Here is a 14,377-nt window from a genome sequence, read left to right as displayed (position 1 = left end):
GGAAAAAGTTAATTGAAAGGGGGTATAGCTCAGTGGTAGAGCATTTTACTGGAGATCAAGAAGACCCTGGTTCAAATCCGAGTGCCCCCTTTATCATGTCCCAATGTGATCTTTGGTACTTTTATCCTTGTTCACGACAAGCCAAACACATTGTTCTTTTACCTTCTACAGATGAATTTAAGAAAATTACTTGAATTTTTTTTTACTTTGAAAAGGGTTTGCTGAAAGGGGGTATAGCTCATTGGTAGAGCATTTGACTGCAGATCGAGAGGTCCCCCGTTCAAATCCTAGAGCCCCTTTATCGTGTCCCAATCTGAATGCGATCTTTGGTGCTGCTCTCTAGTTCACAACAAGGCAAACATTTGTTCTTTTACCTTCTACTGACGAATTTAAGAAAGTTACTGGGATTTTTTTAACCTTGAAAAAGTTTTTCTGACAGGAGTTATATCTCCGTGGTAGAGCATTTGACTGCAGATCAAGAGGTCCCCGGTTCAAATCCGATTGTCCCCTTTAACATGTCCCAATCTGAATGTGATCTTTGGTGTGGTAATGCTAGTGTCAAACACTTTGTTCTTTTACCTGCTTCAGATGCATTTAAGAAGATGACTGGGATTTCTTTCTTTACTTTGGAAAAAGTTAATTGAAAGGGGGTATAGCTCGGTGGTAGTGCATTTGACTACAGATCAAGGGGTCCCTGGTTCAAATCCGAGTACCAATCCGAATATTATCTTTGGTACTGTTATCCTAGTTCACTACAAGCCAAACACTTTTACCTGCTTCAGATGCATTTAAGAAGATGACTGGGATTTTGTTTACTTTGGAAAAAGTTAATTGAAAGGGGGTATAGCTCAGTGGTAGTGCATTTGACTACAGATCAAGAGGTGCCCGGTTCAAATCAGAGTACCCCCTTTATCTTGTCCCAATGTGATCTTTGGTACTCTTATCCTTTTTCACGACAAGCCAAACACATTGTTCTTTTACCTTCTACAGATGAATTTAAGAAAATTACTGGGATTTTTTTTTTACTTTGGGAAAAAGTTAACTTAAAGGGGGTATAGCTCAGTGGTAGTGCATTTGACTGCAGATCAAGAGGGTCCCCAGTTCAAATCCGAGTGCCCCCTTTATCATGTACCAATCTGAATATTATCTTTGGTACTGTTATCCTAGTTCACTACAAGCCAAACACATTGTCCTTTTACCTTCTACAGACGACTTTAAGAAAATAACTGGGATTTTTTTTTACTTTGAAAAGGGTTCTCTGAATGGGGTATAGCTCAGTGGTAGAGCATTTATCTGCAGATCGAGATGTCTCAGGTTGAAATGCAAGTGTCCCCTTTATCATGTCCCAATCTGAATGTGTTACTTGGTGCTGCTATCCTAGTTCACAACAAGCCAAACATTTGCTCTTTTACCTTCTACAGACGATTTTAAGAAAATTACTGGGATTTTTTTACCTTGAAAAAGAATGTCTGAAAGGGGTTATAGCTCAGTGGTAGGGCATTTGACTGCAGATCAAGAGGTCCCTGGTTCAAATCTGAGTGTCCGCTTTATCATGTCCCGATCTGAATGTGATCTTTGGTACTGTTATCGTAGTTCACGACAAGCCAAGCACATTGTTCTCTATCCTTCTACAGACAACTTTAAGAAAATTACTGGGATTTTTATTACTTTAAAAAAAGTTAATTGAAAGGGGGTATAGCTCAGTGGTAGAGTATTTGACTGCAGATCAAGAGGTCCCCGGTTCAAATCCGAGTGCCCCCTTTATCATGTCTCAATTTGAATGTGATCGTTGGTACTGTTATCGTAGTTCACGACAATCCAAGCACATTGTTCTCTAACCTTCTACAGACAACTATAAGAAAATTACTGGTATTTTTTTTACTTTAAAAAAAGTTAATTGAAAGGGGATGTAAGGACTGGGCTAAGTGGGTGAATCTGAATAACTAAATACATCCGGCTAAAGACCAAAAATCTCTGAATGTAAATTAACCCAAACACACACACACAAACACACACACACACACACATTCCCCCACCAGTGAAGACCACACTCAGGACAGAGCGTGGTGTCCCATTACAAGACATTTTATGACTGATTGGAATGTCCCAAAGGAAGTGGATTCCAAAGCGAAAAGAAACTTCTTTTCTTTAAAAGACATTTAACCAGATATATTCAATGTGTTTTTATGTGTGTCCATTTGCCCATGTCACATTGGAATGACTATGATTTTATCGTAGCTTAAAGTGAATTATAAATACCTTCATTATGCATTTTAAATATAACTGTCTATTCCCATAACTTGTACACATAGTTCTGGACACCTCCAGAATGCTTTTGGTGTGATCAATCAGAATACGTACAGTAATATCCAGTAAAATATAGTTTACTATGTTTTCCATCTTTGGAGTGAAAAGAGACCAAAACTAACATCACTGGTGTTCTTAGATAACGGCGTTTATGACCCAAAGGAATGTTCACAGAACTGTGGCCCTCTCTGAATTCTAACCAAGGAGGAGAAATGAATCCTGTATTCATATATATATATGCTATTATATATCCACTTGAGAATTGTATGAACAATGTATCTAAGTTCCCTATTTCATGAGTTGCCTTTTTGTGGTTTGGTCTATGTTTCTCGACAACTCTAATGCGATAATGTTTTAAACTTTGCCAACTAATGTTTAACCACATCCATTTGTGGCAAGTTTGGTCTCGATAAACTCCAATCTTCATTCCCCATTTGTTAATTGACATTACATTTTGCTAAACTTGTGACACATTAGTATTATAAGAATTGTGAAGATTCTGCTCTTAAACACCGATGAAATTAGGGTTTCAAATGTCTCTCTCTTAGACATAGAGCAATAAAAACCAAAGTCCCGCCTGTGAAATTCCAACCCTCTAATTGGCCAAGTCAACAGGAAGAGGCCGGATTTCTCCAAGGTGATAAATGACGCTTCCCCCCTCCGCTCGCTCTCTTACTTCGCCTGTCTTTGTGTCATTAATGTAAGGTCTCGCCTCCGGGCGAGCTCTTCGCCTTTCTTTTATTTGTTTCTAGTTTAGTTTGTGTTTTTCAGTCTTAGATAAGTCTCCGTGTTTAATTCCAATCGACGAGTGAAAAGAACACCGCGTGACATATCTCTTCAGCAAATCCATCTAAAAGGGACCTTTAAACGAGCGCGCGCTCGTTTTGAAGGAGAAACACGCGCACGTGACCACGTGGCGAGAGACGCACACACGCTTCTTCACCAGCCATGCGAAGATGTGACGTTAACTCCGCGTGATTTCCCCGTAGAGATCTTTATTTCTTTTCTTTGTTAGTCAAAGTTTTGTTTTCCGTAGTCGACTCTGTTCACTTCCACAAAGTGAAACGAACTTAGCCGAACTATTTTCCTTTGGTAATGTTACCCCAAAGACTTGGAAACTCCGTTCAACACGCGCGCCAAGCAGCACCCAGTGACGCTTCCTAAAGGACTCCGCTCACGCACGCGCAGGAATGCCGCGACACAGAGAGACCCAGAAACTTAAGTATATCTCTTTATAGAGCTTCTAAGAAGCATTAAGATGATGTTTTCGTGTTGTTACAGACAGGGGACTGTCAGGGGGAATGTTGCCAATGCTCTCTCTCTCTCTCTCTCTCTCTCTCTCTCCCTCTTCCCCTCTCACACGTGTTTCCATTGTCCACACTCTATGCATTTCTCGTTCATCGATGCCTTATCGTGTTTTGTTGTTTATTATGTTTGTAAATACATATATCCCATGTAACCGTAGTAAATACATAAGTAGTTCTGCCTTATTAAATTCATTATATTCATTTGATTGATGTACTGCCTTTTTGCTCATTTTCAAGTCCCTTAAGTGTCAAAAGATCTTATAGCAACAAGCTTACAAATTAAAGTTACTTTAAAGAGTATGTGTTTATAGGGCAGGAAACCCAATTCTTGTGGCCACAGAATTGCTTTTCCTGAAATCCTATAAAGTAAGATGATATGGTGGATTCCCACAAACATTAGTCTGACAATTGAGCTAATTAATTTAGCCTGTTTTGTAAGACGTGGTCCGTGTAGTTAATTGCAATCAACTTGTGGTTAAGTGCAAGGATACACAGACATGCATGCAGGTAAAATGACATATCATCCCTTATCGGGAGTTTTATTAACATGTAAGACTGATCTAATCCAAACATGTATGAATAATTATTAATTACCAATTATTAATTATGATATGCAAATTCCCCACGGATTAGATCCGCCCCAGCGTCTTTACAGGGGTATAGCTCAGTGGTAGAGCATTTGACTGCAGATCAAGAGGTCCTTGGTTCAAATCCGAGTGCCCCCTTTATCATGTCCTTATCTGAATGTGATCTTTGGTACTGTTATCGTAGTTCACGACAAGCCGAGCACATTGTTCTCTTACCTTCTACAGACAACTTTAAGAAAATTACTGGGATTTTTTTTACTTTGGAAAAAGTTAATTGAAAGGGGGTATAGCTCAGTGGTAGAGCATTTTACTGGAGATCAAGAAGACCCTGGTTCAAATCCGAGTGCCCCCTTTATCATGTCCCAATGTGATCTTTGGTACTTTTATCCTTGTTCACGATGAAGGGGGTGGATTGGAATCCACTGCTGCTTCAATGTATATGTAATGATTGATTATAATTAAGGTATTAATCAATATTTTTCCTTCTAAATATCAAATGAGTTGAATGACCTCTCTGGAGATTTTACTTTATTTATATAAGTTACCATTGTGATTACTGAAATGTTCTTTTCATGTATACTTTAATGTCTGTATTTGATATCTGAATGCAGTGCTTGCTTATTTAACCCAGCTTCCAGAAATGAAATAGGGACTTGTTTTGTGTTTGAGAAAGGTCTTCAATGTGTTTAAACATATAGGGGTCATTGAAGCCAATAGTTTAAGGGACCATTTCTTCGTTAAAGCCTTTCTTTCCAGTTAGACTAAAGTTTAGCTATCTTTGAGAGAAAGAACGCATTATCTTGATGTTTTGAGAGGACTCTCCTGTTTATAGTGAGAGCCTTGCCAAATCCAACCTTGGAAAAGCTGTGTGTTAGTCTTCTTGGTTACAGGTTAAGGAACCACTGGCATTATTGGAGATTGACTGAGTTGTTGTTCTGGACATGCTGGCGCCCAGCAACCCAAATCTGCGACCTGGAAGGTCATGACGTGCCTAACTTCAGCTGCATAATCGATGGAGATATGCTTCAGTCTATCTGTATATGTGTGGAAAATTACTGTGTTTATCTATTTCATAGCCAATGAGAATCATTCATCCTGTAAGCAATGACGTAGCTTAGACCTTGGAAATCGTATAACTGCTGTGATCTTTGTAACTGTAAGCGGGGCGGCCTACGAACTCCTGTGCGAGTATTGAAGCTGACTTCTGCTGATGAAACTGCAAACTATCTTCAGTAAATATTTTCTTTAATTTTTTATAATTCTGACTCTGGGTCTTCATTCTTCATATATGGTTCTGGGTCTTTAACTGTACACCCCTTACAACGACAAGCCAAACACATTGTTTGAAAGAAAATTACTTGAATTTTTTTTTACTTTGAAAAGGGTTCTCTGAAAGGGGGTATAGCTCAGTGGTAGTGCATTTGACTACAGATCAAGAGGTCCCCTGTTCAAATCCGAGTACCCCCTTTATCTTGTCCCAATGTGATCTTTGGTACTCTTATCCATTTTCACGACAAGCCAAACACATTGTTCTTTTACCATCTACAGATGAATTTAAGAAAATTACTGGGATTTTTTTTTTACTTTGGGAAAAAGTTAATTTAAAGGGGGTATAGCTCAGTGATAGTGCATTTGACTGCAGATCAAGAGGTCTCCGGTTCAAATCCGAGTGCCCCCTTTATCATGTACCAATCTGAATATTATCTTTGGTACTGTTATCCTAGTTCACTACAAGCCAAACACATTGTTCTTTTACCTTCTACAGACGACTTTAAGAAAATAACTGGGATTTTTTTTACTTTGAAAAGGGTTCTCTGAATGGGGTATAGCTCAGTGGTAGAGCATTTATCTGCAAATCGAGATGTCTCAGGTTGAAATGCAAGTGTCCCCTTTATCATGTCCCAATCTGAATGTGTTACTTGGTGCTGCTATCCTAGTTCACAACAATCCAAACATTTGCTCTTTTACATTCTACTGACGAATTTAAGAAAATTACTGGGATTTGTTTTAACTTGAAAAAGGTTGTCTGAAAGGGGTTATAGCTCAGTGGTAGGGCATTTGACTGCAGATCAAGAGGTCCGTGGTTCAAATCCAAGTGCCCCATTTATCATGTCGCAATCTGAATGTGATCTTTGGTACTTTTATCGTTGTACACGACAAGCCAAACACATTGTTCTTTTACCTTCTACAGATGAATTTAAGAAAATTACTGGGATTTTTTTTTTACTTTGGGAAAAGTTAACTTAGAGGGGGTATAGCTCAGTGGTAGAGCATTTGACTGCAGATCAAGAGGTCCCCGGTTCAAATCCGAGTGCCCCCTTTATCACTTACCAATCTGAATACTATCTTTGGTACTGTTATCCTAGTTCACTAGGTACCTTGAAAAAGTTTGTCTGAAAGGGGTTATAGCTAAGTGGTAGGGCATATGACTGCAGATCAAGAGGTCCACAGTTCAAATCCAAGTGCCCCCTTTATCATGTCGCAATCTGAATGTGATCTTTGGTACTTTTATCGTTGTTCACGACAAGAAAGACACATTGTTCTTTTACCCTCTACAGATGAATTTAAGAAAATTACTGGATTTTTTTTTTAGTTTGGAAAAGTTAATTGAAAGGGGGTGTAGGTTTGTGGTAGAGCATTTGACTGCAGATCGAGAGGTCCCCGGTTCAAATCCGAGTGCCCCCTTTATCTTGTCCCAATGTGATCTTTGGTACTTTTATCCTTGTTCACGACAAGCCAAACACAAGCTCTTTTACCTTCTACTGACGAATTTAAGAAAATTACTGGGATTTTTTTTACCTTGAAAAAGGTTGTCTGAAAGGGGTTATAGCTCAGTGGTAGGGCATTTGACTGCAGATCAAGAGGTCCCTGGTTCAAATCCGATTGTCCCCTTTATCATGTCCCGATCTGAATGTGATATTTGGTGTGGTAATGCTAGTGTCAAACACTTTGTTCTTGTACCTGCTACATATGCATTTAAGAAAATGACTGGGATTTTTTTTTACTTTGGAAAAAGTTAATTGAAAGCGGGTATAGCTCAGTGGTAGAGCAGTTGACTGCAGATCAAGAGGTCCCTGGTTCAAATCCAAGTGCCCCCTTTATCATGTCCCAATGTGATCTTTGCTACTGTTATGGTAGTTCACTACAAGCCAAGCACATTGTTCTTTTACCTTCTACAGACGACTTTAAGAAAATTACTGGGATTTTTTTTTTACTTTGAAAAGGGTTCTCTGAAAGGGGGTATAGCTCAGTGGTAGAGCATTTATCTGCAGATCGGGATGTCTCAGGTTGAAATGCAAGTGTCTCCTTTATCATGTCCCAATCTGAATGTGTTACTTGGTGCTGCTATCCTAGTTCACAACAAGCCAAACATTTGCTCTTTTAAAGGGGGTATAACTCCGTGGTAGAGCATTTTACTGCAGATCAAGAGGTCCTTGGTTCAAATCCGAGTGCCCCATTTATCATGTCCCAATGTGATCTTTGGTACTTTTATCCTTGTTCACGACAAGCCGAGCACATTGTTCTTTTACCTTCTACAGATGAATTTAAGAAAATTACTGGATTTTTTTTTTACTTTGAAAAGGGTTCTCTGAAAGGGGGTATAGCTCAGTGGTAGAGCATTTGACTGCAGATCGAGAGGTCCCCCGTTCAAATCCGAGTGACCCTTTATCGTGTCCCAATCTGAATGTGATCTTTGGTGCTGCTATCTAGTTCACAACAAGGCAAACATTTGTTCTTTTACCTTCTACTGACGAATTTAAGAAAGTTACTGGGATTTTTTTTACCTTGAAAAAGTTTTTCTGAAAGGAGTTATATTGTGTCTGTGGCTGGAGCAAGGCGACAACGGTCAGGGGTTTGAAGATTCATCAGGGGAAAATGAAATGCTTGAGGGAGAAGGGACAAGGGCCTCGCATTGATCAGTACTTCTTACGGAGTCAGTCAAATCAGTCGAATGAAATCCAGCGACAGGAAGCAAACCACAGTTCGCAGGATATCAGCAACCCTATCATAGAGGAGATGAGGGTTTGCACAGTTAGTGATGAACACATTGATTCTTGTGAACCCGGTCAGACTAACCAGCATAAGAGAGAAAAGAACCTCAACGGGCATAGGCATGGAGTTAGATGGTCAAGAGCTAGTGAGAAAACTGCATGGGACACGGTAAACACAGATCTATGCTTTGCATTGGAAAGATTAACTGGTACAGTTGAGAAGAAGCTGGATAAATTTGGGGACATCATTTACGCATATGGAAGTGAGAGGTTTGGTGTGGAAAAAAGGAAGGAAAAAGTACAAACTACTCCTGGATTGTCTAGACGGCAGCAGAAAATTGAAGGGTTAGTTAGAGAAAGGAGACAGCTGAGGAAGCAATGGAAAAGAGCGGAACTAAGTCAGAAGGAGTGACTCAATCTCTTACAAAGGGCCATAAAAGATAAGCTTGCAACATTACGCAGAGCTGAGCGCCTACGGAAACGCTACAAAAAGAAGGAACGTGCGAGGGCTAATTTCTATAAAGATCCATTCAAATTCATAAAGAAGTTATTCACCAGTGAGAAGAATGGCACTTTAAAAGCATCTAGGGTTGAGCTAGAGAGATATTTGGAGGAAACGCATACAGATGCAAAAAGGCATGAGCCTATGTCAATTCCGTCAGACATCCCACCTGTCAATCCACCAGAATACCAAATGGAGGTCTGTGCACCTAAGTGGAAAGAGATAGAGCAGGTTGTGAGAAAGGCAAGGGCTTCATCATCTCCAGGGCCTAATGGAGTTCCGTACAGAGTGTACAAGAGTGCTTCAGGAGTTCTAAGGATTCTGTGGAAATTGATAAAAGTGGCTTGGGAAAAGCAGGTTGTACCTAGATCATGGCGCCGAGCAGGGGGAGTCTTTATACCCAAAGAAAAAGATGCTACAAGCATCAGTCAGTTTCGCCCTATTTCACTATTAAACGTGGAAGGCAAAATTTTCTTCAGCATTATTGCTCAGAGATTGTCAACCTACCTATTAAAGAATGGCTTCATTGGCACTTCAGTTCAAAAAGCGGGCATTCAAGGATTCTCAGGATGCTTAGAACATATCAGTGTTATCTGGCAACGAATACAATCAGCTAAAAAGGAGAGGAAGGAGCTCCATGTGACATTCCTGGATTTGGCTAATGCATATGGTTCAGTGCCACAGGAGCTTCTTTGGGCATCATTTGATTTTTTCAGGGTACCGATGTCGATAACAAATTTAGTGAAAGCCTATTTTGGAGATTTGCAATTTAGTTTCTCAACTCCAGAATTCAGCACTACATGGCAATGCTTAGAGGTTGGAATAATGGCAGGATGCACCATTTCTCCACTGGCTTTTACCATGGCAATGGAAGTAATCATTAGGGCATCAAAATGGGTAGTAGGAGGAGAGCGCTTGGCTTCTGGGATGCGACTACCACCAATCAGAGCATACATGGATGACATGACAACCATGACTACAACGGTAGCCTGCACTAATCGGTTATTGGGGAAGTTAACAGATAATATTGAATGGGCACGAATGCAATTTAAGCCCTCTAAATCAAGGAGCATCTCAATAGATAAAGGCAAGGTAGTAGATAAAATATTCTTCATTGATGGTGAGGCAATACCAACAGTTTCTCAGAAGCCAGTGAAGAGTCTAGGGAGGTGGTACGATGGGGATCTAAAGGACACAGTTCGAGTGGGAGAAGTTAGACGACAAGCAGTGGAAGGGTTGAAGAGCATAAACAGCTGTGCTCTACCAGGCAAACTAAAACTCTGGTGCTTTCAGTTTGGTCTACTGCCAAGGTTGCTGTGGCCACTGACTGTGTACGAGGTTTCTTTGACAACAGTGGATAAGCTGGAAGCGTTAATAAGTTCATACATCAGGAAATGGTTGGGAGTTCCACGCTGCCTCAGCAGAGTGGGACTTTATCGTAAAGGAGTATTGCAGCTGCCAGTCTCTGCTTTAACCGAGGAGTTTAAGTGTGCCAAGGTCAGACTGGAAATGACTTTAGCAGAGTCACGCGACAAATGTGTAAGGGAGGCAGCCCCTGTGGTAAAAACTGGTAGAAAGTGGTCAGCAAAGAAATCTGTAGTAGAGGCAAAGGCTGACCTTCAAATTGGGGATATCGTGGGACAGGTACAGCATGGAAGAGGGGGTTTTGGGCTCAGTTTAGCTCCTCCTAAATGGCACAAGGCAGGCCCAGCTCAAAGGAGGAAGCTGGTAGTCAACGAGGTGCGAAAGCAGGAGGAGAGGATGAGATGTATAAAGGCCATTTCCCAGGCCAAGCAGGGAGCGTGGATGAGATGGGAGAGTGTGGAACAACGAAAAATGGGCTGGCAAGACCTTTGGTCAATGGAAGAGAGTAGGATCAGTTTCCTTATTAGGTCAGCATATGATGTTCTCCCATCACCGCAGAACCTAAACCTCTGGGTAGGAGAGGATCCCTCTTGTCCTTTGTGTTCATCACCTGCCACATTAAGGCACATTTTGACAGGATGTAAGGTGGCTCTTAGCCAAGGTCGGTTTACTTGGCGCCATGACCAAGTATTGCGATGTTTGGCTTTAGCATTGGAAGGCAAGCGTAGTATGACCAATAAGTTGCCGCCTGTTCTAGCAAAACATTACATGCAGAAGACAATATTCCTCCGCCTAGGCGACCAACCACCAAGAAAAGGTGCTAACACCAATTCTCGCCCAGGACAACTGGAAGCTGCTAGGGACTGGAAGAGGCTGGCTGATCTTGATCAACGGCTTATTTTTCCACCTGAGATTGCCACCACTAACCTACGACCAGATATTGTTTTGTGGTCTGGATCAGCACGCATTGTTCAACTGATAGAGTTAACAGTGCCATGGGAGGATGCGGTAGATGAGGCATATGAGAGGAAGAAATTGCGGTATGCTCATCTGGCCACTGAAGCAGAACAGCGAGGATGGAGAGTCCAGGTTTATCCAGTGGAAGTGGGTTGTCGAGATTTTGTGGCACACTCTATAACCCGGTTCCTCAGAGACGTCGGATTCAGTGGTCAAGAGTTGCGTCGCACAGTAAAGAACTTATCTGAAGCAGCAGAAAGGAGCAGCAACTGGCTGTGGTTGAGACGGAAAGATTCTAGCTGGCTGAGTACAGGCCGCCATGCTAGGGTTTCGTAGAATTCTTGAAAACTTGAAGGGTGTTGGTTTATTTGTATAGGTTGTATAGTATTTACAGTCATTACATTCCTGTGTATATTGCGTGAATGACGGGAAGTTGGGCAGATATTATGTTTTGCGGTAGGTGGTATGCCATACGGAACCGTTGCCACTGAAACTGCATATTAACGCACCAGTGGGGCTCGACAGCCTTAGTCAAACGGGTTGGCACGTATGGTTGGGTTGCGGAGAGATTGTGAGATTGTGGTTAGGTCTCAGCAGCACTGTTGGTTTATTTGTAGAGGTTGTATAATATTTACAGTCATTACGTTCCTCTGTATATTGCGTGAATGACGGGTGGTTGGGCAGATATTGTGTTTTGCGGTAGGTGGTATGCCATACGGAACCGTTGCCACTGAAACTGCATATTAACGCACCAGTGGGGCTCGACAGCCTTAGTCAAACGGGTTGGCGCGTATGGTTGGGTTGCGGAGAGATTGTGAGATTGTCCAATCCAAGTGCCCCCTTTATCATGTCGCAATCTGAATGTGATCTTTGGTACTTTTATCGTTGTTCACGACAAGGAAGACACGTTGTTCTTTTACCCTCTACAGATGAATTTAAGAAAATTACTGGAATTTTTTTTTAGTTTGGAAAAAGTTAATTGAAAGGGGGTGTAGGTCAGTGGTAGAGCATTTGACTGCAGATCAAGAGGTCCCCGATTCAAATCCAAGTGCCCCCTTTTCATGTCGCAATCTGAATGTGATCTTTGGTACTTTTATCGTTGTTCACGACAAGGAAGGCACATTGTTCTTTCTCCATCTACAGGGGGTGTAGCTCAGTGGTAGAGCCTTTGACTGCAGATAAAGTGGTCCATGGTTCAAATCCAAGTGCCCCCTTTATCATGTCGCAATCTGAATGTGATCTTTGGTACTTTTATCGTTGTTCACGACAAGGAAGACACATTGTTCTTTTACCCTCTACAGATGAATTTAAGAAAATTACTGGAATTTTTTTTTACTTTGTAAAAAGTTAATTGAAAGGGGGTGTAGGTCAGTGGTAGAGCATTTGACTGCAGATCAAGAGGTCCCGGTTCAAATCCGAGTGCCCCCTTTATCATGTCCCAATGTGATCGTTGGTACTTTTACCCTTGTTCACGACAAGCCAGACACATTGTTCTTTTACCTTCTACAGACAACTTTAAGAAAATTACTGGGATTTTTTTTTACTTTGGAAAAATTTAATTGAAAGGGGGTATAGCTCAGTGGTATACCCCCTTTATCGTGTTGCAATCTGAATGTGATCTTTGTTACTTTTGTCCTTGTTCACGACAAGCCAGACACATTGTTGTTTTACCCTCTACAGATGAATTTAAGAAAATTACTGGAATTTTTTTTACTCTGGGAAAAGTTAATTGAAAGGGGGTATAGGTCAGTGGTAGAGCATTTCACTGCAGATCAAGAGGTCCTCGGTTCAAATCCGAGTGCCCCCCTTATCATGTCCCAATGTGATCTTTGGTACTTTTACCCTTGTTCACGACAAGCCAAACACATTGTTCTTTTACCTTCTACAGAAGAATTTAAGAAAATTACTGGGATTTTTTTTACTTTGGAAAAAGTTAGTTTAGTGGGTATAGCTCAGTGGTAGAGCATTTGACTGCAGATCAAGAGGTCGCCGGTTCAAATCCGAGTGCCCCCTTTATCATGTACCAATCTGAATGTTATCTTTGGTACTGTTATCCTAGTTCACTACAAGCCAAACACATTGTTCTTTTACCTTCTACAGACGACTTTAAGAAAATAACTGGGATTATTTTTACTTTGAAAAGGTTTCTCTGAATGGGGTATAGCTCAGTGGTAGAGCATTTATCTGCAGATCGAGATGTCTCAGGTTGAAATGCAAGTGTCCCCTTTATCATGTCCCAATCTGAATGTGTTACTTGGTGCTGCTATCCTAGTTCACAACAAGCCAAACATTTGCTCTTTTACCTTCTACTGACGAATTTAAGAAAATTACTGGGATTTGTTTTACCTTGAAAAAGAATGTCTGAAAGGGGTTATAGATAAGTGGTAGGGCATTTGACTGCAGCTCAAGAGGTCCACGGTTCAAATCCAAGTTCACCCTTTATCATGTCGCAATCTGAATGTGATCTTTGGTACTTTTATCGTTGTTCACGACAAGGAAGACACATTGTTCTTTTACCCTCTACAGATGAATTTAAGAAAATTACTGAATTTTTTTTTTTTACTTTGGAAAAAGTTAATTGAAAGGGGGTGTAGGTCAGTGGTAGAGCATTTGACTGCAGATCGAGAGATGCCCAGTTCAAATCCGAGTGCCCCCTTTATCTTGTCCCAATGTGATCTTTGGTACTTTTATCCTTGTTCACGACAAGCCAAACATTTGCTCTTTTACCTTCTACTGACGAATTTAAGAAAATACTGGGATTTTTTTTACCTTGAAAAAGGTTGTCTGAAAGGGGGTATAGCTCAGTGGTAGGGCATTTGACTGCAGATCAAGAGGTCCCTTTTTCAAATCCGATTGTCCCCTTTATCATGTCTCTATCTGAATGTGATCTTTGGTGTGGTAATGCTAGTGTCAAACACTTTGTTCTTTTACCTGCTACATATGCATTTAAGAAAATGACTGGGATTTCTTTTTACTTTGGAAAAAGTTAATTGAAAGGGGGTATAGCTCAGTGGTAGAGCATTTGACTGCAGATCAAGAGGTCCATGGTTCAAATCCAAGTGCCCCCTTTATCATGTCGCAATCTTAATGTGATCTTTGGTACTTTTATCGTTGTTCACGACAAGGAAGACACATTGTTCTTTTACCCTCTACAGATGAATTTAAGAAAATTACTGGAATTTTTTTTTACTTTGGAAAAAGTTCATTGAAAGGGGGTGTAGGTCAGTGGTAGAGCATTTGACTGCAGATCAAGAGGTCCCGGTTCAAATCCGAGTGCCCCCTTTATCATGTCCCAATGTGATCGTTGGTACTTTTACCCTTGTTCACGACAAGCCAGACACATTGTTCTTTTACCTTCTA

At 40.9% G+C, this 14,377-nt stretch overlaps 13 non-coding genes across 13 annotated transcripts; all 13 read left to right on the top strand.

Annotated features, from left to right (window-relative positions):
- The first annotated feature begins 18 nt into the window (after window positions 1-18).
- Window positions 19-90, top strand: trnas-gga (transfer RNA serine (anticodon GGA)). Its single transcript has one exon. It is a non-coding gene; the product is annotated as a tRNA-Ser (tRNA).
- Window positions 91-1,689: 1,599 nt separating this feature from the next.
- On the top strand, window positions 1,690-1,761 carry trnac-gca (transfer RNA cysteine (anticodon GCA)). The gene has a single exon. It is a non-coding gene; the product is annotated as a tRNA-Cys (tRNA).
- Window positions 1,762-4,267: 2,506 nt separating this feature from the next.
- trnac-gca (transfer RNA cysteine (anticodon GCA)) lies at window positions 4,268-4,339 on the top strand. Its single transcript has one exon. It is a non-coding gene; the product is annotated as a tRNA-Cys (tRNA).
- Window positions 4,340-4,481: 142 nt separating this feature from the next.
- trnas-gga (transfer RNA serine (anticodon GGA)) lies at window positions 4,482-4,553 on the top strand. The gene has a single exon. It is a non-coding gene; the product is annotated as a tRNA-Ser (tRNA).
- A 1,043-nt stretch (window positions 4,554-5,596) lies between these two features.
- trnac-aca (transfer RNA cysteine (anticodon ACA)) lies at window positions 5,597-5,668 on the top strand. The gene has a single exon. It is a non-coding gene; the product is annotated as a tRNA-Cys (tRNA).
- Window positions 5,669-6,449: 781 nt separating this feature from the next.
- trnac-gca (transfer RNA cysteine (anticodon GCA)) lies at window positions 6,450-6,521 on the top strand. The gene has a single exon. It is a non-coding gene; the product is annotated as a tRNA-Cys (tRNA).
- Window positions 6,522-7,021: 500 nt separating this feature from the next.
- Window positions 7,022-7,093, top strand: trnac-gca (transfer RNA cysteine (anticodon GCA)). Its single transcript has one exon. It is a non-coding gene; the product is annotated as a tRNA-Cys (tRNA).
- A 134-nt stretch (window positions 7,094-7,227) lies between these two features.
- trnac-gca (transfer RNA cysteine (anticodon GCA)) lies at window positions 7,228-7,299 on the top strand. Its single transcript has one exon. It is a non-coding gene; the product is annotated as a tRNA-Cys (tRNA).
- A 5,075-nt stretch (window positions 7,300-12,374) lies between these two features.
- Window positions 12,375-12,445, top strand: trnac-gca (transfer RNA cysteine (anticodon GCA)). The gene has a single exon. It is a non-coding gene; the product is annotated as a tRNA-Cys (tRNA).
- Window positions 12,446-12,752: 307 nt separating this feature from the next.
- On the top strand, window positions 12,753-12,824 carry trnac-gca (transfer RNA cysteine (anticodon GCA)). The gene has a single exon. It is a non-coding gene; the product is annotated as a tRNA-Cys (tRNA).
- A 134-nt stretch (window positions 12,825-12,958) lies between these two features.
- Window positions 12,959-13,030, top strand: trnac-gca (transfer RNA cysteine (anticodon GCA)). Its single transcript has one exon. It is a non-coding gene; the product is annotated as a tRNA-Cys (tRNA).
- A 983-nt stretch (window positions 13,031-14,013) lies between these two features.
- Window positions 14,014-14,085, top strand: trnac-gca (transfer RNA cysteine (anticodon GCA)). The gene has a single exon. It is a non-coding gene; the product is annotated as a tRNA-Cys (tRNA).
- Window positions 14,086-14,228: 143 nt separating this feature from the next.
- Window positions 14,229-14,299, top strand: trnac-gca (transfer RNA cysteine (anticodon GCA)). The gene has a single exon. It is a non-coding gene; the product is annotated as a tRNA-Cys (tRNA).
- Window positions 14,300-14,377: the final 78 nt, after the last annotated feature.

Source organism: Siphateles boraxobius, unplaced genomic scaffold (assembly GCF_051911475.1).
Source record: "Siphateles boraxobius isolate OS27281-9 unplaced genomic scaffold, OSU_SipBor_1 5, whole genome shotgun sequence".
Lineage (NCBI taxonomy): Eukaryota > Metazoa > Chordata > Actinopteri > Cypriniformes > Leuciscidae > Siphateles > Siphateles boraxobius.
This window is presented reverse-complemented; position numbering and strand designations above follow the sequence as displayed.